This window comes from Camelus bactrianus, chromosome 2 (genome assembly GCF_048773025.1).
Source record: "Camelus bactrianus isolate YW-2024 breed Bactrian camel chromosome 2, ASM4877302v1, whole genome shotgun sequence".
Taxonomy (NCBI): Eukaryota; Metazoa; Chordata; class Mammalia; order Artiodactyla; family Camelidae; genus Camelus; species Camelus bactrianus.
In genome coordinates, this window is record NC_133540.1 from 506,892 (window position 1) to 530,991 (window position 24,100).

Consider the following 24,100-nt stretch of genomic DNA (forward strand, 5'->3'; position numbering starts at 1 on the left):
TGAACTCTGGTGCATAATAGGTGGGGTTGGAGCACTTTAAGTACTTTTTCTTGACACTGACCTTGTCCTAGCTTTAGTGACAGGAATGTCAGTCTGTTGCTCTGGTGTCCCCCAGGTTCTCTGCCCCCAATTCCACTGAATTCTGGGTCACACACTTGGTTGGTGATGCACTATCAGGTCAGTGACATCCCCAGCAGCAAACACTGCACCTGCACTTTCCCTGATACACAAACTATGCTCACTTGTCTTAGATGCCTACACCAGTAGGGCTTCCAGCACTCAGTGACTACATTCATGCTACCAGATCAGCATCATGCCAAGTCCCAAATGCTGCCCCTTCAATCACCCCACTTTGCAAATCCTGCTCACTCTTCCCAGACGCCCACAGGTCATGCAACTTGGTCAGAACTACTCTCAGTGCTGCATCCACTCAGGGTAGGTGGGCTCACAGAAAATGGCCACACCAGCACTCACCCTCACTCTGTGCCAGAACTCTAGTCCTTGCCCAATTGTCTTAGAGGTGTGGGTCCGCAAAGGCATCTGCATAGCAAAATGGCCCCCTTTGCTTGGTGTTGTAAACAAATTTCAGTCCTGCCTGTGAAGTTGTGGAGCCTCTAGATATGAATTTGTGTTTCAAATCCACCTCTGCCTGGGAGCTGAACACTAAGGAATATGGTGGTTGTGGTGGAGCCCTGCCTCTCTTCTCCTAAGAACACACCAGCAATGGTGCCACAGGCCTGTGTAGACAAAGGCTATGGCCCAGCCTCATTGTGCTTCTCCCTGCAATGCACACCAGCAGTATTGCTTTTTTTAATTTTATGGGGAACTCAGGCTGTTCTGTTTTCTATATCCTCCCAGACATAGTTAATAGCATACTTCAGCCCCCTGAGATTGCCTCTGTGCAGTTGGCCCCAGTCCACCACTTGGCTCTGGCAGCCATTCCCAGCCCACCCCCTGCTGGTTTGTGTCTAAGGCTGAGGTCACAGGGAAATTTAGTGCTCATTTTACTTATTGTTTTGTGGGCCAAGGGCTACTTTGCACAGATACAAGACTTGGAGTCCCCCCTTCCCCCCCAGTTTAAGAGTGCAAATCCTCCTTTGTCACTCCCACACTGTGGGATCCATCCCACGCTATTTTCCTTTTACTTTTTTCCTACCAGGTTTGTGGTGAATTCTGTCTTTTGAAGAAGGCGATGTTCTGTTAATGTTCAGTAGGTGTTCTGAGTGAATGGTTAGGTCCCAGGGTGTCTCTCGGTGTATTTGTGGGAAAGGGTGAGCTACTAATGTCTTTCTACTCCACCATCTTGGCTGCTCCTGACTCCTCTTTCTTAAATTTGATACTGAAATTACTAATAATTGGCCAGAATTCTCAATGTTTCCATGATATATTCAGACAGATATTGTATACCTGTCTGAAAATTAACATGGCATTTCTTATTTTTTAAAAAATTGACAGCACATTCTGCAGGGAAGAAGTAAATATAAGTGTAATCCTATGAATTTTAAATAAAAGGATGTACTGATGGAAAGTCTGGTAGCCATGTACAGTGAACATCAGTTATCTTTGTTCTACCTTCCTTGATAATGCTTTTTTCTGTGGTACTAATTTCTTCTCTTCCATCTACTGATCAAAACTTCTCCACTTGAAGGCATATAGTGGTGAGTATAGCTGCCTTCCAAAAGTTCTCCACTCTCCCCTGTGAACAAAACTTAAAACTAAAATGCCTTAGCCAGACATCCAAAGTCCAACATAGTTTTATCTTAATTCCACTCCCCCACAATTCATATAATTCTAGGAAATAAAGGTGAACATGTCAGTCTAATACTGGAAGACACTGAATTTATTTTGAATGTTTATTGATGGATGTCTAATATCAGTTTTAGATTTTTTTTCCTCTTGGTCTAAATCTAATTCCCCAAAAGTAAATATTTAAATATTTTCTCTGCTGGGTTTAAGCCTTGCAAGTTATTTATTAATTATAGACTAGAATCATCCTTATATTATGAGATAATGAAATACAAAACACATTTCAAATTGCTTCTCCACTCACTCCCCTCTTTCTTTTAGAGAATAAAAGTTTACTGTTGAATTTTAATGCATAATTAAAATATATCTATATATATTTATTTATATTTATTTACTGAAGTATAGTCAACTTACAATGTTATGTCAATATCTGGTGTACAACATAATGCTTCAGTCATACATTAACATACATATATACATTTTTATATTCTTTTTCACCATAAGTTACTACAAGATATTGAATATAGTTCTCTGTGCTATACAGTATGGAATTGTTGTTTATATTTTATATATATATTAGTATCTGCAAATCTCAAGCTCTCAATTTAGCCCTTCCCACTCTCTTCTCCCTCTGGAAACCATAAGTTTGTTTTCTATGTCTGTGAGTCTTTTTTGTTTTTTAATAATTTCAACTATTTTTTAGATGCTACATATAAGTGATATCATATGGCATTTTTCTTTCTCTTTCTGACATCACTTAAAATGATATTCCCCAGGTCCATTCATGTTGCTTTAAATGGCATCATTTTATTATTTTTTTATGGATGTGCATTATTCCATTGTATAAATATACAACTTCTTTATCCAGTCATCTGTCCTTTTGTTAATCTTACTGGAGAAGCCAAATCTTACTGGAGAGACCAATGCTCACAGCCTAGGTCACAAGTGGAATAGTCAATTTGTTTTGGCTTGCTTTGAACTGAAAATAGTTGTGTCAGAGGATTTCATTTCCTATGATGATTTCTTTTTCCACACAGTAATGTTCCCACTGTTTAGTCATACCTTTCCTGAATCTCCCTACATGGACAGAAATGTCAAGCTTCACCATAAGAGACACAAGCTCATAGACTTTATACTTCCAGAATGATTCAAGATTTGGATGTAAGACTCAGGTTAGAATCAGTGCATTAAGTTGTTCAACAAATAAACTACACAGACTTAGTGTATGCCAACCTCAGACACTGGCTGCAAGTGGAGTCAGGGTATTCACAAACCCGAAGGCATCACTGAGTTTGATGTCCAGAGTTTTTACTTGGGCTTTATAATTTATTAAATCATTGGACACATGATTAATCTCCATCTCCAGCACCATCTCCTCCCACCTTCCCAGAGTTCAGCATGGCCCTAATTTTCAACCCTCTAATTATGTGGCTGGTCTTTCTGGGATTAGCCCTCATGCTGAAGTTAACTTGGGGCCCACTACCATGAGTCACCTCATTAGCATAAGAGACACTCTTCTCACTCAAGAAATTCCAAGAGTTTTGAAGTTCTGTGTCTGGTACCAGAAATAAAGGACAGATATTTTATTTATTATACCACTGGTAATAACTAAAAATGTGGTATGCATGAGAACTACAAAGGAGATTGCTTAAAATTTTACCCTTTGTAGAACTGAATTGAGGCTCAGAACTTCCCAACTTTCAGGAGCACATAAAGAATGCTACAATGCTGATGAGCATGTAAATTGCTACAATCACCTGAGAAGCAAATATCTGTCAGTATCCACTTCAACCTGAACATACAGATAAACCTATTCCAGCAAATCTGCTTCTAGGTAAATACCTAATAAAAGTGGCCACTGTCAGGAAAAACTGAAACATTTTGAAACACCCACTCAACCACACCAAAGATTAATTGGTGTCTCTCTAGGTCACCCTTTGAATATTTCAAATTCAATGTTACTGAGCTATTTTCTAACTCTGTAGGTAGTAGGAAACATACAGTGATATAAATTATTATTTTTCTGTAGAAATGCTAATGTACTTAATCTTGTGGAATGCAATTGCTGGGTACCATTGCCTCAGTGTGCTGTGGTTTGTCTAGATTTCTTCTTTAAAGGAACCCTTCATCTCCTCTCTAATTCACCATTTCTAAGAGGGTCAACACTTAAATTGGTGTGAAATACGAGACATAAAATATGATAGCACATCTTAATTTGACCTTCAAGGACTTTTACATTCTGGCCTCAAGCATCATTTCCAAATTCACATTTTTATTTCCCTTTCTCAACTCATATCCAAAGATTGTTACTGACACTTCAGCCATTTTGCATGATGTCTTCATCCATTACTCAATTCCTCTCCCAGCACGCATGCTTAAACACACAAACACACACAAACAGGACCACTTCCACCTGCCTTCCTTTCCTCTTTGAACTTTTTGAGCACTACTGTGAGCCACTCACTTAAAGTTCAATTATACATCATCTTACATATTTACCTTAGTGCATACCAATCTCTCCTTTTGCTTGGCAAGTTCTGAAGGCTTATCCTTCCTGTTATTAACTGATTTGTTATCTGGTCCTGGGGTGAAGACTTTTATGCATATGAGTTGAAAGAGAAGCAGTCAATGGAATGGTTGATGAAGAAGTATAAAAATTGCCATGTTGGAAAATCTAGGACAGCAAGAAGAAAAAACAAACAAAAATAATTGGTCATGCAGAGAAACTGTGAAACCAATGATCTTTATGCTTTAAGTCCAGGATTACCTCCCTGCCTAGTTCATTGGAATTCAAACCTAGGAATTTGCCCATGTGGTCCCACACCAGCTCCACTTTCTGCTTCTGCTATTCATCCTTGTGGAATTTTCTTTATGACATCTGCCTTCAGCCTGTCTTTGTCTTCTGGTTTCTGCTCATGTCCCTTCATCCCAGTTCTTAGTGACTTGTCAGATGTCACTGAGATCACAGCCATGAAGTTCCTTATACCATGTCTGGTGCAGGGTAGGTGCTCAGTGAGGATTTTCCTTCTTCTTAAAGTAGCTCAGATTTGTTATTATGCTTCCCGTGGAAGTGAGCAAAAGGCTTTTATTAAATTAGGAAATAAAAGCAACCTGTGTTGTTTCTTGGTCAAAGATGTCAGCCTGAGGCAGAATTCTAAGTTGGATGCTTGGATAGTCAGTGGGAGCACCACAGGGCCCTCTCCCTCCTTGTCTCTCTAGATGGACTCACTTGCTCATTGTCCTTTAGGGGCTTAAGGAGCAAGTCTGAACTCACAGCTCCTTGTTAACATCAGAGGCTGCCATCCAACCACTGTTGCCCTGACTCCACACTCTCCTCCAGCAGCACCAGCTCAACTCTAGAGTAGAAGCTGAGAGCAGTGTCTGTAGATCAGAGTCCAGACAGCTAGCTCTTCCTGCATAAACTGGGGTGCCCCGGCACTGAGCTGTGTTGAATGGCAGCAAGCATCCACTTTTTAGCAGGTAGGGCTTCCCCCTTACCCACTCTCTCACCCTTAGAGTCTCTTCCCCCTCTCCCCTTCCTCCCCTCCATCCTTCTCTAACACACCCTTGAATAGATGATGCTGGCTTGCAGCTGTTAATTAAGTTCTTTTTTATAAACTCAGTAGTTTATTTAAAAGTAGAAATTTTAGGTTTACTGGACAAAATCCCACTACAGTTGACACATACAGACACTAGACTACTGTACATTTAAAAAAAGAAAAAATCAAGAAGGGCCAAGGTGGTGGAGTAGAACGAAACCCTTAGCTCACCTTCTCCCACAAATGCACCAAGACTGACATCCACTGACCCACCTATCCAATCAGAAAGTCTGCTGAACTTTGACAGAACCTTACTTTCATCAAAAGACAAAACACGCCATTAATCTGGCAGGAGAAAAGGAAAATAAAAGGAAGAAAAAGGGAAATAGTGCAGTCCAGTCCCATGGGGAGGGAGCAGCAAAGGTGGTATAGTGCTTATTTGCTGGGTCTCTCCCACTCCAATGAAGAGGTAAGCTGGATGGAGGGGGAACCTCTGAGGCTTGAAATTGTATAGAATAGCCCTTAACTGACAGAACAAAATTAAATGGGGCAAAAAGTATCCTCATGATCCCCAGGCTTAGACACCAACCAGCATGTGTGGGATGAAACAGACTGCATGAGCCTGATGGAGGACTCGGGCCAACTGTACAGAGGCAACCTCAGGAGATTTCAATGTGCTGTGTGCCATCGCTGGAAAGGTATACAGAGCAGAACAACATGAGTACCCTATAAAATATAAAAAAAAAAAAAAGGCAAAGCAACACTGCTGGTGTGCCCTGGGCGGAGGGGTGCCATAGTTTTTGTCTTTGAATACTTGTGGCATCATATCTGGTGCCTTTTCTGGAGAAGAAAATTGGGACTCAACCACACCCACCATATACTCTAATGTGCACCGAGGTGGAGGCAGGGTTGAAATCTCAATCCCTACCTAGGGGCTCTGAAACCTCATAGGTGGGACTCAGATTTGTTCACAGGCCCAGGCAAATAGGAAAGTTCTGCTGCAGTACCTCTGTGAACTCATGCTTCTAAGAAGAACAAGAAGAGTTCTGGCACAGAGCAGGGGTGATGACTGGTATGGCCATTTTATCCAAGTCCATCTAAAGAGCATGGAACTGAAGTGAAGTTGGGAGGGGCACTGAAAGGCAGAGAGACCCAACCACCTACCATGCACAAGTGCACCACCACAATACAGCATTTGGAGGAGGCATGACCCATGGCACAAGGAGAAGCACAGATTGGGGGCACAACTGGAGGGCCTCTGGAACCAGTGAGTGGAGTTCATGCAGCAGGGTGAGAACAGGAGCAGTGACAACCACAAAATAAAAAGGAGATCTCATTTAATAGCAAGGGAAGACTCTTGCTACCAGATCACAGGCCAAATCCCCAACAAAAAGGATAACAGGCAAAAGACAGGAAGACATAGTAACCACCCATACTTCAGACAGAGCTATCAACAAAATTATTAAGAGCACATAGTGCCCAAAATAACACGTTCACATTTTTTCACTTTTTTCATTTACTTTTTAAATTTTTACTTTTAAAAGATTTTTATGTTTCTGTTAAACCCCTTTTAAAATTGGAGTTTAAAATATTTAAAGTTGTCTTTAGTTTGTCTCAATTTCATTTTTATTTCTCTTTGCTTTATTCTTCTATTATCGATTAGACTATGTTCTCAAATTTTTTTCTTCTTTTAAGCTTTTTCAATTTCTTACAATTTGCTTTTAATGTCTTTGTTTTGTTCTCTTATTTATTATAATCAGCTTTCAGATATTATTTTCTAATTTTAAGACTTTTAAAATTGGTCTCAATTTTTATTTTTCTTTGACTTGTTCTTCTGTCATTGTTCATAATCTGTTTTCAAATTTATTCTTTTCTTTTAATTTTTTTTAGCTTTATTCCTGCACCCGTTTTAGGTAAATAAGTAAAAAGAAAACCTTTAGAAACAGAAGAGATAACTGATGCTCCATAATCAATAATGCAGGAGAGATATAAGTAAAATAAAGAAGTAGAGGAAAAACTCCCATTTAAAAGAACAGGTAAAATCCCCTGAAAGAATGATCAATGAATTAGACCTTGATAATCTATTAAATCATGTTTTCAAAAGAGGAGAGATAAAAGTACTAAAGACACAAAAAGAGATTGTATATAGAGGCACAGAATATGTCAAATAGGAAATTGAAACTTTATAAAGAGGAGTGAATTAAAACAGGAAAACAAATTTGCTGAGATAAGAGCTGAGTTAAAAGTTGTAAAAAAAAGTAGGCTACTTAATGCAGAAGAATTAATAAGTGGTTTAGAATACAGGACAACAGAAATCAACTAATCAGAACAGAATAGAGGAAAACAAACAAAAACCAATGAAAGAACAAAATTCAATGAAAACAACTATCCTATGGGATAATATAAATCTTGCCAAATCCTACACATAGCAGGAGTCTCAGAAGGAGAAAAAAAGCAAAAGGGATTGAAAAGGTATTTGAAGAAATCATAATTAAGAACTTATGAAACATAAAGAAGCAATCAGCTATACCAATACAGGAAGTACAAAGGGACCCAAACAAGAAGAAACCAAACAGACACACACAAAGCTATATTATAATCAGCATGGCCAGGGTTAAAGATAAAGAAATGATTCTAAAGTCATAAGGAGAAAAACAGAGTTATTTACAAAGGAAAACTCATAAGGATTTCAGCTGATTTCTCTACACATATACTACAAGCCAGAAGGTAGTGGCAAGATATATTCAAAGTCCTGAATGAAAAACAAACAAACAAAAAAGATTCAGCCTAGGATAATTTATCAAGCAAGTCTATTCTTTAGAATAGAAGGAGAAATAAATATCTTCACAGACAAGCAAAAATAAAAGAATTTAGCAACACTAAATCTATACTAAAAGAAATATTGAATGGTATACTCTAAATTGAAAAGAAGTAGGTTGCTTTTGAAAGGAGAAAACCATAATTGGAAAGGTGATAACTACCATGAATTACAACAGAATAAACATGGAATTGTAAAAGAAGACATCTAAATCATTAAGAGTGGGAGAGGGGAGCAAGAAAATATAGAGTTTTCTTCATTCTTTAATTTGTTCATTCTCGGTAGGATGGGTTTGAGTTTATATTACTATATGTTTAAAACAAACAGATACAGTAATGGGTTAATATATGTACAAAATTGGGTAACCATAAGACAGAAACTTACAAGAGAGTCACAAAAACTAAAAATTAACGAAGATAATAGAAAGGAAAACTTAAAAAAAAAAAAAACACGCACACACACACACACACACACCAGGAAAAAGAAAGGAACAAGGGAAAAAATGCCAAATCAACTGCAAAATTAAGTTCAAAATGGCAATAAACCAAAGTTGATCAGAAATTACTTTAAATTTCAATAGGTTAAATGCTCTAATGAAAAGACATAGAGTGAAAGACTGGAAAATAAAACAAGAACCTACAATATGCCACATACAAGAGACCCACCTTTGGGAAAAGGACACAAATAGACTGTGAGTGAGAAAATTGAACAAGATATTACACACAAACAGAAATGAAAAGAAAGCAGGGGTAGCAATACTGATTTCACACAACATGAACTTTAAAACAAAGACCATAAAGAAAGATGAATGTTTTACGATTTAAGGAGCAATACAAGATGAAGATATTACATCCATTAACATAACTATACCCAATGTAGGAGCAACTAAATACATAAAGCAAATACTAACAGATATAAAAGGAGAAATTGCTGGGAATAAAATAATGGTAGGAAATTAAAACATCCCATTATCCTCACTGGAAGATCTTCCAGATGCAAATTTAATAACGCAACAAATTAAATGATATAATATACAAATTAGACGTGGTTGATATTTTGGAACATTACATCCTAAAAAAATACAATATAGAATCTTTATAAGTGCACATGGAACATTTTCTAGGATAGATCATGTACTTGGGCACAAAAAAAGACTCAACAATTTTAAGATGATAGTAATTATTTTAAGCATTTTTTTCTGAACACAATGCATGAAACTAGAAATCAAATACAGAAAAACAAAGGAGACAAATGACAGCATGATAATTAAACAACATGATACTAAGAAACCAAAGGGTCAATGATAAAATCAAAGAAATTAAAAAATACTTTGAGACAAATGACAAAAATCACAACCACACAAAATCTATGGGATGCAGCAAAAGCATTCCTAAGAAGAAAGTTCATTGCAGTAAAGGTCTTCCTCAAAAAAGATGAACAATCTGAAATAAACAACTAACCAACTAAAAGAATTAGAAAAAGAAGAGCAAACAAAACCTAAAGTCAGCAGAAGGAAGAAAACAATAAATATCAGGGAGGAAATAAATAAAATAGAGATTTAAAAAACAATAGAAAAAGTCAATCAAACAAAGAGCTGTTTTTTTTGAAAGAGTAAATAAAATTGACAAACCTCAGGCCTAGCTCACAAAGAAGAGAAAAGACAGAGCACAATCAAAATAAGAAAGGAAAATGGAGAAATTACAGCCAATACCACAGAAATTCAAAATATCATATGAGAATACTGTGAACAACTTTATGGAAAGTAAATGAATAACCTTGAAGAAACGGACAAGTTTCTGGAAACATACAGTCCACTTGACTGAATCAAGAATAAACTGACCACTAGAACAAACCAATCACTAGAAATGAAATTGGATAAGCATAAAAAAAAAAAAAATCTCCCAACGAACAAATGTCCAGGACTGCATGGATTCATTGGGGAATTCTATCATACATACAAAGAAGAACTCATACTAGTCTTTCTCAAAATCTTCCAGAAGATTGAAAAGGAGGGAGTACTCCCAAACTCATTCTATGAATTCACCATCACCCTGATACAAAACCAGACAAAGACACTACCAAAAAAGGAACTCACAGATCAATATCACTGAGGAAACATAGATACAAATATTCTCAACATAATATTAGCAAACAGAATCCAACAGCACATAGAAAAGATCATACAACATGATCAAGTCGGGTTCATCCCAGGAACACAAGGATGGTTCTACATATGCAAATCAATCAATGTAATACACCCCAAAAACAAGAAAAAGGACAAAAACCACATGATCATCTTAATAGATGAAGAAAAAGCATTTGATAAGATTCACCATCCATTATGATAAAAATCCTCACCAAAGTAGGTATAGAGGGGACATAACATAACGTAAGAAAAGCTGTTTATGACAAACCTACAGCCAGCATAGAACTCAATGGTGAAAAGCTGAAAACCTTCCCACTAAAATCTGGCAAAAGGCAGGGTTCTCCACTCTCACCATTTCTATTCAACATAATCTTGGAAGTCCTAGCCACTGCAATCAGGCAAGAAAAAGAAATAAAAGAGATCCAAATTGGAAAAGAAGCTAAAAAATCATCACTTTATGCAGAGGACATGATACTATATATAGAAAACCCTAAAAGGTCCATGCATAAACTACACGAACTAATGAAAGAATTTGGCAAGGTACAAGGATACAAGATCACAAGATTAATGTACAAAACAATACAAGATTAATGTACAAAGGTCACAAGATAAATGTACAAAACAATACAAGATTAATGTACAAAAATCAGTTGCATTTCTTTACACTAATGATGAATCAACAGGAAAAGGAAGTAAAGAAACAATCCCTTATAAAATTACACCTAAAGTAATAAAATATCTAGGAGTAAATCTAACCAAGGAAGTGGAAGACTTATACATGGAGAACTACAAGGAAATTAAGGGAGACTTTAAAAAATGGAAAGATATCCCATGCTCCTGGATTGGATGAATCAGTATTGTTAAAATGTACACATTTCCCAAGGCAATCTACAGATTTAATGCAATCTCTATCAAATTACTAAGGACATATTTCACAGAACTGGAACAAATTATTATAAAACTTATATGGAATCACAAAAGACCCAGAATTGCCAAAACATAACTGAAGGAAAAGAATGAGCTGGAGGAACAACCCTCCCAGACTTCAGGCCATACTACAGAGCTACATTAATCAAAACAGCATGGTATTGATACAAAAACAGACATATCAATGGAACAAAATAGCCCAGCAATGAACCCACAATCTTTTGGTCAATTAATCTTCAACAAAGGAGGCAAGAACATACAATGGAATAAAGACAGTCTCTTCAGCAAATGGTTTTGGGAAAACTGGACAGCAGCATGTAAATCAATGAAGTTAAAATACTCCCTCTCACCATACACAAAAATAAACTCAAAATGAATTAAAGACTTAAACACAATACGTCACAATAAAGCTCTTAGAAGAAAACATAAGCAGAACATTATCTCACATACATCTCAGCAATGTTCCCCAAGGCAGTCTACCAAAGAAATAGATATAAAAGTAGAAATAAACAAGTGGGACCTAATTAAACTTACAAGCTTTTGCACAGTAAAGGAAACCATGGGCAAAACAAAATGGCAACCTATAGATTAGGAGAAAATATGTGCAAAAGATGAAACTGACAATGCTTGTTCTCCAGAATATATAAACATCTCATACGACTTAATAAGAAAAAGACAAACAACCTTATCAAAAAATGGGCAAAACATCTAAACAAGCAATTCTCCCATGAAGACATACAAATAGCCAAAGGCACATGAGAAAATGCTCAATACCACTAATTATCAGAGAAATACAAATTAAAACTACAATGTTTCACCTCACACCAGTCAGAATGACCATCATTCAAAAGTCTATAAATGACAAATGCTGGAAAGGGTGTTGTTCAAAAGGGACCCTCCTACACTGTTGGTGGGAATGTAGTTTGGTGTAGCCATTATGGAAAACAGTATGGAGATTCCTCAAAAGACCAAAAGTAGACTTACCATATGATACAGTGTTCCCACTCCTGGGCATATATACAGAAGAATCCTTAATTCAGAAAGACACCTGCACTCTAATGTTCATAGCAGCACTAGTTACAATAGCCAAGACACGGAAGCAACCTAAATGTTCATTGACAGATGACTGGATAAAGAAGTTATGGTATATTTATAAAATGGAATACTACTTGGCCATGAAAATTGAGAACATATTGCCATTTGTAGCCACGTGGATGTCCCTGGAGAATGTCATTCTAAGAGAATTAAGCCAGAAAGAGAAAGAAATATACCACATATCACTTATATGTGGACTCTAAAAAATAAGACCAATGAACTTATATGTAAAACAGAAACAGACTCACAGACATATAATACAAACTTGTGGTTGCCAGGGGAGAGGGGATTTGGAAAGGATAAACTGGGAATTTGAGATTTGCAGATACTGAGTGACATATATAAAATAGATAAATAAGTTTTACTGTATAGCACAGGGAATTATATTCAATATCTTGTGGTAGTCAATTTTTTAAAAAGAATATGAAAATTAATAAATGTATATTTATGTATCACTGAAGATTTGTGCTGTGCACCAGAAATTGAGGCATTGTAAACTAGCTATAACTCAATTTTAAAAAGTAAAAAAAAAAAAGTTGTCATTAAGCTAGCAAAAATGCTCAGAGAGCACATACAGATGAGCCCACTGCCACTGTCAAAATGAAATCACAGTGGGTTAGGAGGAAACTTGCACTGATTTTGAGAAAAACTGGCAATGAGCCCAAACCAAATTTAATATCTTCCACCCTTCGTTTTTCCCTTTGGGCTTCATTCTCATGGAAATCCGACATGGAAGGGAAGGGTTAGGGACTTCAGGCTAGCTGATGCTCACTCCATGTTCTCTGATCAGCCATCTTAGCTGCCACAGGGGAGCGAGTCTCTCACTCCAAGTGGAAGAACACAACACCAAGGCAGTGGGGGACCTCAAATACATCCATAGCACAAATAAACAGTTTCTCAAAACATTTTGAGATATATGTCTACCAATCAGCATCATCAAAATATTCACTTGTATGTACTGTTTATGAAGCCATCAATATGGTCTCTGAGTGTACTAGAATTACAAGAGTTTACAAGATCTGACAAATAACATAATGAGTTTTTCTTCTGTCTTTAAAATTTAAAGAAATCGAAAACATTATTTTGGTGGGCTAGCTGCCTCCATTGAGAAAAAGTTAAAGAAGCACAGCTACAAGTATAAATATCAAACCAAGCTCGGTCTCTGTACTGATCACTGGTCCCTGGCAGACACAAGATGGAAATGTGTAGATCAAGTTCTTGGCATGAATTACTTGCTATTAATTTCTCATTAACAGTAGATCCTGTCAAACTTAAATTTAATCATATTGATTTGTTTTCGAAAATAAAGACCTCTCACTTAAAAAATTAAAAAAAAATCTTCAAAACCTAATAAAAACGGGCAACTTGCTATAGCCTGGTTTATATTAGACATTAGGAAGGTCTTCCATTGCCTTCTTATTTACACTTTCGCGTGCAATAAAGAAAAATCAAGTTGCAGTTTAATCTAGTTCTTTTAAAAGATCTCTGAAGCCACAATAGCAAGATAGATAGCTTGATTCACACACTAGCTTCTCCAAATTTCAGATAATTTTTACAAGTGTCATTTATTCCAAATTTGGAAACACCCTGGAGGAAGGTAAGGATGAATGGTGGTAGGAGACACAATGTAACTATAGGAAGGACCTTCCCTCTTCCCTGAATGTGTAGAAGAGCAGAGTGAGTCATGCTTGTGGGGAGTAGAGAGGAACCGAGTGCAGTTACCATTGTGGATCTGCTGAGGGTAGGGTTGGTGGGGTGCTGTTGATGAGCATGTGCTCCAAGGAAAGGTGGGGTCAGGGAGTCCAGAATCACTGGAAATGGTTTCCTGGGACATGTGCCTAGAACCAGATGGCCTGGAATGGAACTAGCATGAACAGAATTCCACAGTCCCACAAAGGTAGATTCCCAGGTCCATGAACAACCAGGACCACAGGTGTGGGGGAGATGAAGGTCACTGTCTGAGAAAGTGGGAACAGGCCATGAACAGCAGTGAGGGTGTATGTGTCAGGGCTGGGAGGTGGGGTAATTCTTAAATCTTAGTTCACATGTAGACTACAAGAGACTGGGTGTGGAGAAGCCAGTCAGGGTGAGGAAAAGTAGTGGGATATTTTTGTAGAAGGACACACTGAGGCTTGGTGATGTGTTAAAAATAGGGGAGTACCCCTGGTTTTTTTCTGGGGAGACTAAAACCGACAGCAGTGGAATGAGAGGTGGATTCGAGGAAAGAAAGGACATGGTGATGTAGTGAAGACACTCTTCTGGGGAGGTGAAGAGACTGGAACAGGAGTAAAATGTCTCTTTTCTCCAAAGGGATCCTCAAAGGCACAGAGAGTTCAGAAGTCTCCCCTTCTGCTCCCATTACCTGTTGCTTTCTGGGACTCCATGAGGGATAGGGAAACCACCTGCTTGATTATCACAGTAGAGAGCATCCTTGGTGGAGTGGAAAAACTTAAAAACTGTATTTGAAATTATATTTTCTGAAAGCATCCATTTAAGAGGTTGCCATTGGGATTCTTTTTTGAGAAGACTTGGACTTACAAATAAGTGCAAATTATCCATTGAGATCTGCCCTGTCCAAAGTGGCAGCTGCTAGGGGGGAGGGTATTGCTAAGAGATAGAACATGTGCTCAGAGTGCACGAAGTCCTGGGTTCACTCCCCAGTATCTCCATTAAAAATAAATCAATAAAAACCTAATTACCCTCCCAAACAAACAAAACAAAAACCAAAAAATCACAGAAAAGCAAAGTGGCAGCCGCTAGCCACATGTAACTATTGCTTGCTTGATACATAGCCAGCTGAAATTGAGATGCATGGTACGTGTAAAATACACTTAGATTTTGAAGGTCTAGTATGAATAAAACCATGTGAAATATCTCATATTTTTGCTGTTGATTATACGCAGCAATGATAATATTTTGGCTCTATTGGATTAAATATAAATATATTGCTAAAATCAATTCCATCTTTTTTTTTTTTTACTTCTTTAAAAAAGTTGGGGAGGCTTCTGGAAAATTTAAAATTACATGAGTTGTTTCCATTATATTTGGATATCCCCTGAGTTCATTTACCAGAAATATATTTTTGCCAGTCCTGTTCATTTTATGAAGTATTGTTTAATTATTAGAAATACGTTTTCATGCTGTAACCTTTACCAACCTTCTGTCTGAAATCAAGCTCAGTGAGGAGCTGGCATTTTTGGTTTTCCTTTGTGAATTTGATGAATACTGCATTACTGTTTTGTGTTTTCTTTTCCAAAATTTAATTGTGTGCTGGTTAATTCCAGGACGGTGATGTCTGAGATTTTTGTTTTTGTTTTTTTTCTTTCCCTTTTTAAAGGTAAAATTGCACCATCCTGGAAATAGTTATCTCAGGGTATTAGGAATTATTTTTTAAAGCATTCACCTCTCAAAATTCCTTCACTGGGCCTGGCAGCACACACCATGACTCTATTGCTCTTTAGAGCTGTATTTTCAGAATATTTTATTGATGTATATTTGATTTACAATGTTGTGTTAGTTTCAGGTGTACAGCAGGGTGATTCAGTATACATTTTTTTTTCTTTTTCAGATTCTTTTCCACTGTAGGTTATTACAAGAAATTGAATATAGTTCCTTGTGATATACAGTAGGTCCTTGTGCTTATCTATTTTGTATATAATGGTGTGTATCTCTTAATACAGCCTCTTTTTGGATGCAAAAAACATAGGTTGGGGCTCGAAGCCTTGAAAAACGAACACTACTAAGGCCATCCGCCCAGGCTTTGGGGGCTTTCTGAGTTTGTCTGCCCCTGCAGGGGAAGGCAATGGCACCTGTCATGGGATGTGATGGTACTTGGGCATCAGGGCTCTTTCCTGTAGCCACGGCTGGGTGTCCTCAGTGAGCAGGGCAGAAAAATTGATGCCTATGCTGAAGTGGACGGGGGGTTCTGTGGACAGTGTGTTCTCACAATATTACCTTTTTCTGAGTGGCAGGGGATAATTATTTGACAACTTCTGTGTGACTGACAAGAAATGTGTGTGGTAGAGTAGCCTTTCACATCTTACTTCTTAAAGCAATCACTTTCCCTCCCTTTTTGTTACAAAAGAATTTATGTTGTTGGGAAAACTACTCTTTAGGTGGAATTACCATAGTCACAGCCTTATGCCACTTAACCATATTTTCTTCGTGTGCTTTCCAGAACATTGTAAAGCTGATAGAAAGAAAACAAGCAGGAGGGAATACTCCCAAACTCATTCTGTGAAGCCACCAACAGTCTGATACCAAAAACAAGCAAAGACACCACCAAAAAAGAGAATTAAAGACCAACATCACAGAAGAACATAGATGCAAGAAATCCTCAAGAAAATACTAGCAAATACAATGCAACAGCACATAAAAAAGATCATAAATCATGATCAAGTGGGGTTCATCCCAGGGACACAAGTGTGATTCAACACATGCAAATCAATGTGATACTTCACAACAAGAGAAAGGACTAAAACCACATGATAACCTCAATAGATGCAGAAAATGCACTTAATAAAATTCAATGGAGAACTATAAAACATTGATGAAGGAAATTAAAGAAGTTTCTAAGAAATGGAAAGATACCCCATGCTCCTGGATTGGAAGAATCAATATTGTTAAAATGGTCATACTGCCCAAAGCAATCTACATATTTAATGTGATCTCTATCAGATTACACAGGACACTTTTTATAGAATTTGAACAAATAATCTTAAATTTATATGGAATCACAAAAGACCCAGAATTGCCAAAGCAATATTGAAGAAAAAGAATGAAGCTGGAGGAATAACCCTCCCAGACTTCAGACAACACTACAGAACTACAGTCACCAGAACAGAAAGGTATTGACATAAATACAGGCATATGGATCAGTGGAACAGACTAGAAAGCCCAGAAATAAACCCACAGACCTACAGTCAATTAGTCTTTGACACAGATAGGCAAGAAAATACAGTGAGTAAAGACAGTCTCTTCAACAAATGGTGCTGGGAACACTGGACAGCAGCATGTAAATCAATGAAGTTAGAACAATTCCCACACACTATACACAAAAATAAACTCAAAATGACTTATAGAATTAAATATAAGACAATGTAAATCTCCTAGAAGAAAACCTAGGCAAAACATTCTCTGACATAAATCATAGCAGTGTCCTCCTAGGGCAGTCTACCCAAGCAATAGAACCCCTAGACACCTCTTCATTCCACGATTCCACAGTGTTCAAAGCAGTAATTCACTTGTGCAGCTGGGTAATAAGCCACAGCTGCCAGATCACTGGGCTTTTCTAGATTTCTTGGAATGTCAAAGAAATCCAGAAAAGTCATTAGCTATTTGAAGAAATCTTTGGTATCTCATTTTACAGTTAAAATTTTTTATTCCATTTTTCTAAAATTCAATACTGATTATATTAAAGCATAATCATACAGACATCATTTTCAGGTGTACCCACTACACTTTTTTCTTATCATTATAAACAAATCTCTATTAATCAAGAAGTTACAATGAATTACAAATTATGTGCTAGGAAATGAAGCAGATACATAATATGTGAAAAAGAGCAATCTTTATGATAGTTTGGAATCTAGATGGAGACATAAGTACTATGTTGTACCATCAAACAATTACTTGGTTTTGTGTTATATTCCAGATATATAAAAGAAGTTCCAAGAGGAGAAATCTTGTGTGACTAGAAACATGACATAGCTTTGCACCTGAAGGACACTCAATAAATACTAAAGGAGGGAACAAATGAATGAACAAGAAGAACCAGCATAGCTGTGCAGATACATAGTATTGTGCAGGGTTTTCAACAACCAGCAACACAAAATCTGCTCCTCGCCAAAGAAGAGCCCTCAAGTCTAAATACACACCTGAAATATTTCATTGAGTCTAAAGGCACATATTTGTTTTCATGTCTCAGCTTCTCAGAAATTGATGAGATGCCATAATTTAAAGAGTAGCATTTTTTTCTTTCTTATAGTTAAAATAAGTGTGTATCTCATGCCTCTTAAATTTGATCAAACATATCGATTGACTCTAAACAAATGTTATTGTGTGTAATATGATTTCAAAATTAATCACTTAATACATGCAAATTTAGATCCCTAATTATAACTTTTAATATTCATAACAGCTCAAAAACCTAATGAAAACTTGGGATGTCAAATTCTGTGAGTTCTAATTCTTAACATTTCAAAATATAAAACAACAAAATTACAACAACTACAAACTCATACAGCACATCTTAATATCTAGAGCATGCAGAATCTGCAATGTTACTGCAAACGGTGTTGTGAGGTAAATAACCGCAGATACTGTAAACAAATCTGTTATAGAAACAAAGAAGATATTCTTTCCTTTTTATACTAAAAGGTGGAAAGCTGGGGAAAAGAAAATAATTTTTGTTGCTATAATTTTATCTATAAATAAAAGAATAAAATACTGACCATCTTAACATGAAGAAATTTTACTGAAAAAAATAGAAATGTGTTAACTTCACATTAATGAATTTCATATTCATTTATAAATTACTCTAAAGGAAGACTCACACAATAAACATAATGCAGTAACATAAAACAAGCAACCTGCTATATTTTATTTTGCCCGGGGGAGATGCCATTTTTTTAAAAAGGAAGCAATGAATTTGCCAATGTCAGACTATTATCAGGCAGCTAGGGAAACATTTTATAGTCTACTGGAAAAGTGCAAACAGGCATGAGTTAAACTGCTGACACAACCTTAGTACAGCGTCCTATTCTAATTAGTATAGGAAGTTACATCAAGGAGAGAGCTTCCCTACCAATTTTTTTTATCATTATCAGCCTTAATATCTGGATAGAAAAGGATATGACCTAGTGAAACGTTAATCAATTAAGGGAATAATAAACCTTAAATCTGTAGGAGAATCTGCATTTATCTATGAACCTACAGTTATGTATGTGTGTATAGGAATTTCTCATAAGAATTACATAGTGAATCTGACTTTTGCTATGTACAGGGGTAGCTAGTCACTTAGTATTTTTAGCCTTAAGATTCATCACTAGAAAATGAAATAACACTTGTTGAGTTTCTGCAATATGCCCATCACTGTGCTAGATGTTTTATGTAAATTATCTCAATCTCCAAAAGAATCCTACCAGATAATTAGCATTTACTTCACATAACCAAAACTCATTCACCTAAATTTGATTCCACTGGCCAAGTCAGCCAAATCCTAAAGCTCTTTTCCTTTACTACATGGTACTATGTATATATAAACATGAATGTGCACAAATACTGTCCACTATATGAATCATGACATAGCAATGGGACAGCTAGAGACTACTGTCTAATTTTTTTTCTACATAACACACTTCTGTAGTGAGAATCAGTTCATTCATCATTAAGTGGTAAGGTCAGTATAATGTGAAAGTCACATTGGTCCAGAAATAATTGTCTCCATCATAACAATGTTTTAAAGCCTTGAAGGATGAGCTTTCTCACAGAGCCTTAGCAATAAATGATGACCTTAAGGAAAACACCTGACAATCCTTTGGAAGAGGGCGAACAGAGGCCAGTTAATGGCTTCAAGAACTACTAGGATTTCTACAATGTTAGACTACCTGGCTGAGCTGTGAACACAAATAAATCATGAAAATGTTTCCCCATGTTTTCTCAAAAAAAAAAAAAAAAAAAGAGGGTAGTATCTAAAGAAGAAAGGCTACATCCTGGATCAGAATTTTTAATTTTGACAATTTATCTTTAACAGAATTGAATGCCCTTGTGGACTTACATTTCAAAGGAGAAGACTAACTGATATTGGGTGCAAATGTTCAACTATAGTAGAATTTTATGAGAACACTTACCAGTTTTGCTAGTACAGAGATTACAAAGCTGCATAGTTCTGAGTGGCTTGTCTGTATTTTTAGGGTATGATTTTGCAGAAGTTTAGGTTTTTTCTAGAGACACATATATTGTTTTACAAGAGAACTGCCTGCATTATGGTATTGTAGAAAACTCAGTTTCACCACCAGCTTTATTCAGACCTAGTCTAATTTCTTCAGTATTTGCTGTTACAGAGTAAAACCAATCTAAACTGAGAGGTTAAATAAACTTTATTGCTGCTAAACCCTTAAGAATTACTTTGTCAAAGCAAATCATTGCTCATTTTTATTTTTACTTTAAGAAATAAGAAAGAGTTGGAGTGAAATATTTGAAATAAATAAAAACTAGAAAATAACATTTTAAAATACAGATTATATTAATAGAAGTAGAATATATGATCTCAAAATTCTCAAAATTATTCTAAATTAAATGTAAATTCTTGTATATACTATATATAAAAAAAATATTTTGAGTCAGTTTAAATTTTTTTTCATTCCACAAGGCAGATGACATTCATTACAATAATAATACAGGTTTTTCCCTTAGAATTAGTCTATAGGTAGCATACTTGAAATTATTTTCCTTATGAAAATGTCAAATTATTAAGGAGAAAACAATATTAACCAATATTGGCCACAGGGAATACACTTTACTAAGTTGGCTTCTTCATTTAAATCTTTTTCTGTAATGTGTCTAAAACATCACTAATACTTTAAGAATGTCAAATCCTAATCAAATTTTAACTCTGGTAAAGTAAGTTACTAAAAGTTATGAATATTGAAAGTTATTAAATTTCCACTGTGATAAAACAAAATAGGAATCAAAGTTAAACAGTCCTACATAAAATAAAATGTTTATTTAACAACTAGAGCTTACGCTGCTCAGTAAGTGTTTTACTCTCCTCATTGAGATGACTGAAGATTTCAGAGATAGGCTTCTGTCAATTTTCTACCTCTCAATCTCAAAAGGCTTTTGTTTCTTGATTCCTCCTTCCGTCCTTACTGTCTGTGAAGAAAAAAGTGATCCCTATCATTCCCAAGACTAATATCAGTCCTTTTGATTTTGTCTACGCCATGTCTCCTCCAGAATCTTGCTCTTTTAATCATCTCCCTTCTGCTTTAAAGTTCAATTGCTTTAATCTCATTTGTCTCTCTTTCCATGAACATTATTCTTCCTAAGTTTAAGAGATAATGGTGTTCCATGAAACTTACCTGTGTTTTGTGTATTCAGATACCCTGCTGTAAAATGTCTCTTACTATGACTCATAGTAAAAAAAAAAAAAGCTTGAAAGTTACTAAACTAATCTTGTGCCTTCATTTCATATATGTGAACATTGAACCCACAGATCTGATCTATCAAAATTCACTCACTCAGTAATAGAATCCTTGGCCTTTCAATTCCCTCTATGGACAGAACTTTTCTTTACTCTTCAAATTATGTCGTGACATGGTGTCATTTAGTGACGACGACCACTTGTCATTATCTTAAGGTTATCTGTCAATAGACACTTTATGTTAATATTAACTGAAAACTCAAGTTACTGGTTCCAAGCAAGGTCAGAATTCTGGATCAAAACTATTAAAATCTCCAATTTGTTCATGTGCATCTGTTTTATTGTAGGTCCATGAAGTGCCATTTTTTTTTTCAGTCACTTTTTCCCTTTCTAGGTCATACCTCAGATAATGCTGTCTGCCTCGGAGATCAGACTCCATCCTATCTTGGGTGTCTGACTGTAGAGGAGAAGGCAAATGTGTGTATTCTCCCAGTTTTCTAGGATGCTCTTTGTCCTGTGAGGTGACATATTGGAGATACTTTACATAAATGTGTGCTGTTGGGAAAGTAACAGGACTTGCCTTACCCTGTGCTCAGGCTGGAAATGAAGGTCAGTCGTGGGCTTGGCAGTGGCAGCCGCATAGGCTTACTGAGCCGTCCTCCACCAGGGGGCAGCACTTCCTTTATTGCTGGTGGAAGGGAGGGAGAGAGTGTGGGGGGGCCTTCCAGTACCTTTGCAATAACTGTAGTATGTGCTTTACTATGTTAAAGAGCTCCTCCCTTCACTCTTGAAATAATTTGATTTCTTTGAAATTCACTTTTGAATAAAGATCTACAGAATTAAATCAGCTGTATTCAAAGAAGTTTAAAAACCCTCCTATCTTTAGTAACAAATTTACCATGATTTATCATCATGTTTGTTTAAGGACCATTTAACATTGCTTTTGTAATAGAAGAAAAAACATTTTAACTTTCAAAAATAAATTAATTATTTTCTAATTATGCATTTATTACATTTATTTTGAAGTAAAACTTGTAATCTTTAATCACTTAAAGTAATCACTGTTAACATTTTCCTATGTGCAATTTTTTAATATATAAATAAATTTTTTAAATATACAGCTAGACTGAAGCAATATGCTGTATACCAGAAATTGACACAACATTGTAAACTAACTGTAATTCAATTAAAAAAAAAACTCCTAGAAGAAAACATAGGCAAAACATTCTCTGAAATAAATCTTAGCAATATTCTCCTAGGGCAGTAAACCCAGGCAATAGAAATAAAAGCAAAAATAAACAAATGAGACCTAATTGAACTTATAATCTTTGCACAGCAAAGAAAACAATACACAAAACAAAATGACAACCTATAGAATGGGAGAAAATATTTGCAAATGATGAAACTGACAAGGGATAAATTCTCAGAATGTTAAAAAAAAAAAAAAGCTGATACAACTTGATAACAAAAAAACAAACAGTCCTATCCAAAAATGGACAGAAGACCTAAAGAAGTAATTCTCCTATGAAGACAAACAAATGGCCAATAGGCACATGAAGAAATGCTCAGTATCGCTAATTATCAGAGAAATGCAAATTAAAACTACAATGAGGTATCACCTCACACCAATCAGAATGGTCATAATTAAAAAGTCCACAAATGATAAATGCTGGAGAGAGTGTGGAAAAAAGGGAACCCTCCTACAGTGCTGGAGGGAATGTAGTTTGTTGCAGCTATTATGAAAAGCAGTATAGAGATTCCTTAAAAAACTAAAAACAGATCTAACCTATGACCCAACAATCCCACTCCTGGGCATACATCTGGAGGGAAATCTAATTCAAAAAGACACATGCACCCCAATGTTAATAGCAGCACTATTTACTATAAGCAACCTAAAATGTCCATCAAAAGATAACTGAATAAACAAGCTGTGGTATAATTATATAATGAAATACTACTCAGCCATATAAAAGAATAAAATAATGTCATTTGCAGCAACAAGGATGGACTTGGAGATCATCAGTCTAAGTAAAGGAAGTCAGAATGAGAAAGAAAAATACCATATAATATCACTCATATGTGGAATCTAAAAAAAAGTCACTGATGGACTCATCTACAAGACAGAAAGAGACTTGCAGACATAATAAACAGTCTTATGGTTATTGGGGGAAAGGGGATGGGGGGACAAAATGAGAGTTTGAGATATGCAAACATTACTATATATAAAAATAGATTAAAAAAACAAATTTCTTCTGTATAGCACAGGGAAATATACTCAATATCTTGTAGAAATCTATAATGAAAAAAGAGTGAAATGAATATATTTGTGTATATATATGACTGAAACATGATGCTAATCACTAGAAATTGACAAATTGTAACAGTATAATTTTAGAAAAGCTTAATTGACCAAAAAAATAAAGTCAAGGGAAAGAAAAAAATATATATATATGTATGTATATTCAGCTAGATTCCTAGTCTTATCACTTAATGTGTAAGGGGAATGAATTTTTTTTCCTTCTGCCACCTTCTTACAGGTTGATGCGTTGGGAGCCTCCCTGGGCCTCTCCATCACCTCTCAGTGTGGAGACTGTCTGCACTTCCCGCTAGAACTTTGGTGTTCTTGTGGCTTTAGTTACTGTCTCTATGTTGGGATCCAAATCTGCATCTCTAGTCCCTAAGCCTCT

General features: G+C 36.1%; 1 long non-coding RNA gene across 2 annotated transcripts in view; it reads right to left on the minus strand.

Annotated features, from left to right (window-relative positions):
• LOC141579448 (uncharacterized) overlaps positions 1 to 22,456 on the minus strand; it is a 44,002-nt gene extending 21,546 nt beyond the window's left edge. Inside the window, exons 1-2 of one of the 2 annotated variants that reach the window (XR_012510900.1) lie at positions 21,017 to 22,456; positions 4,246 to 4,420 (exon numbers count right to left, since the gene is read on the minus strand). This is a non-coding gene — a long non-coding RNA (uncharacterized LOC141579448). Of the gene's footprint in view, positions 1 to 4,245; positions 4,421 to 5,874; positions 13,306 to 21,016 lie in introns of those variants that run through there. The other variant, XR_012510899.1, reaches the window with a different exon arrangement.
• Between the last annotated feature and the right edge of the window lie 1,644 nt (positions 22,457 to 24,100).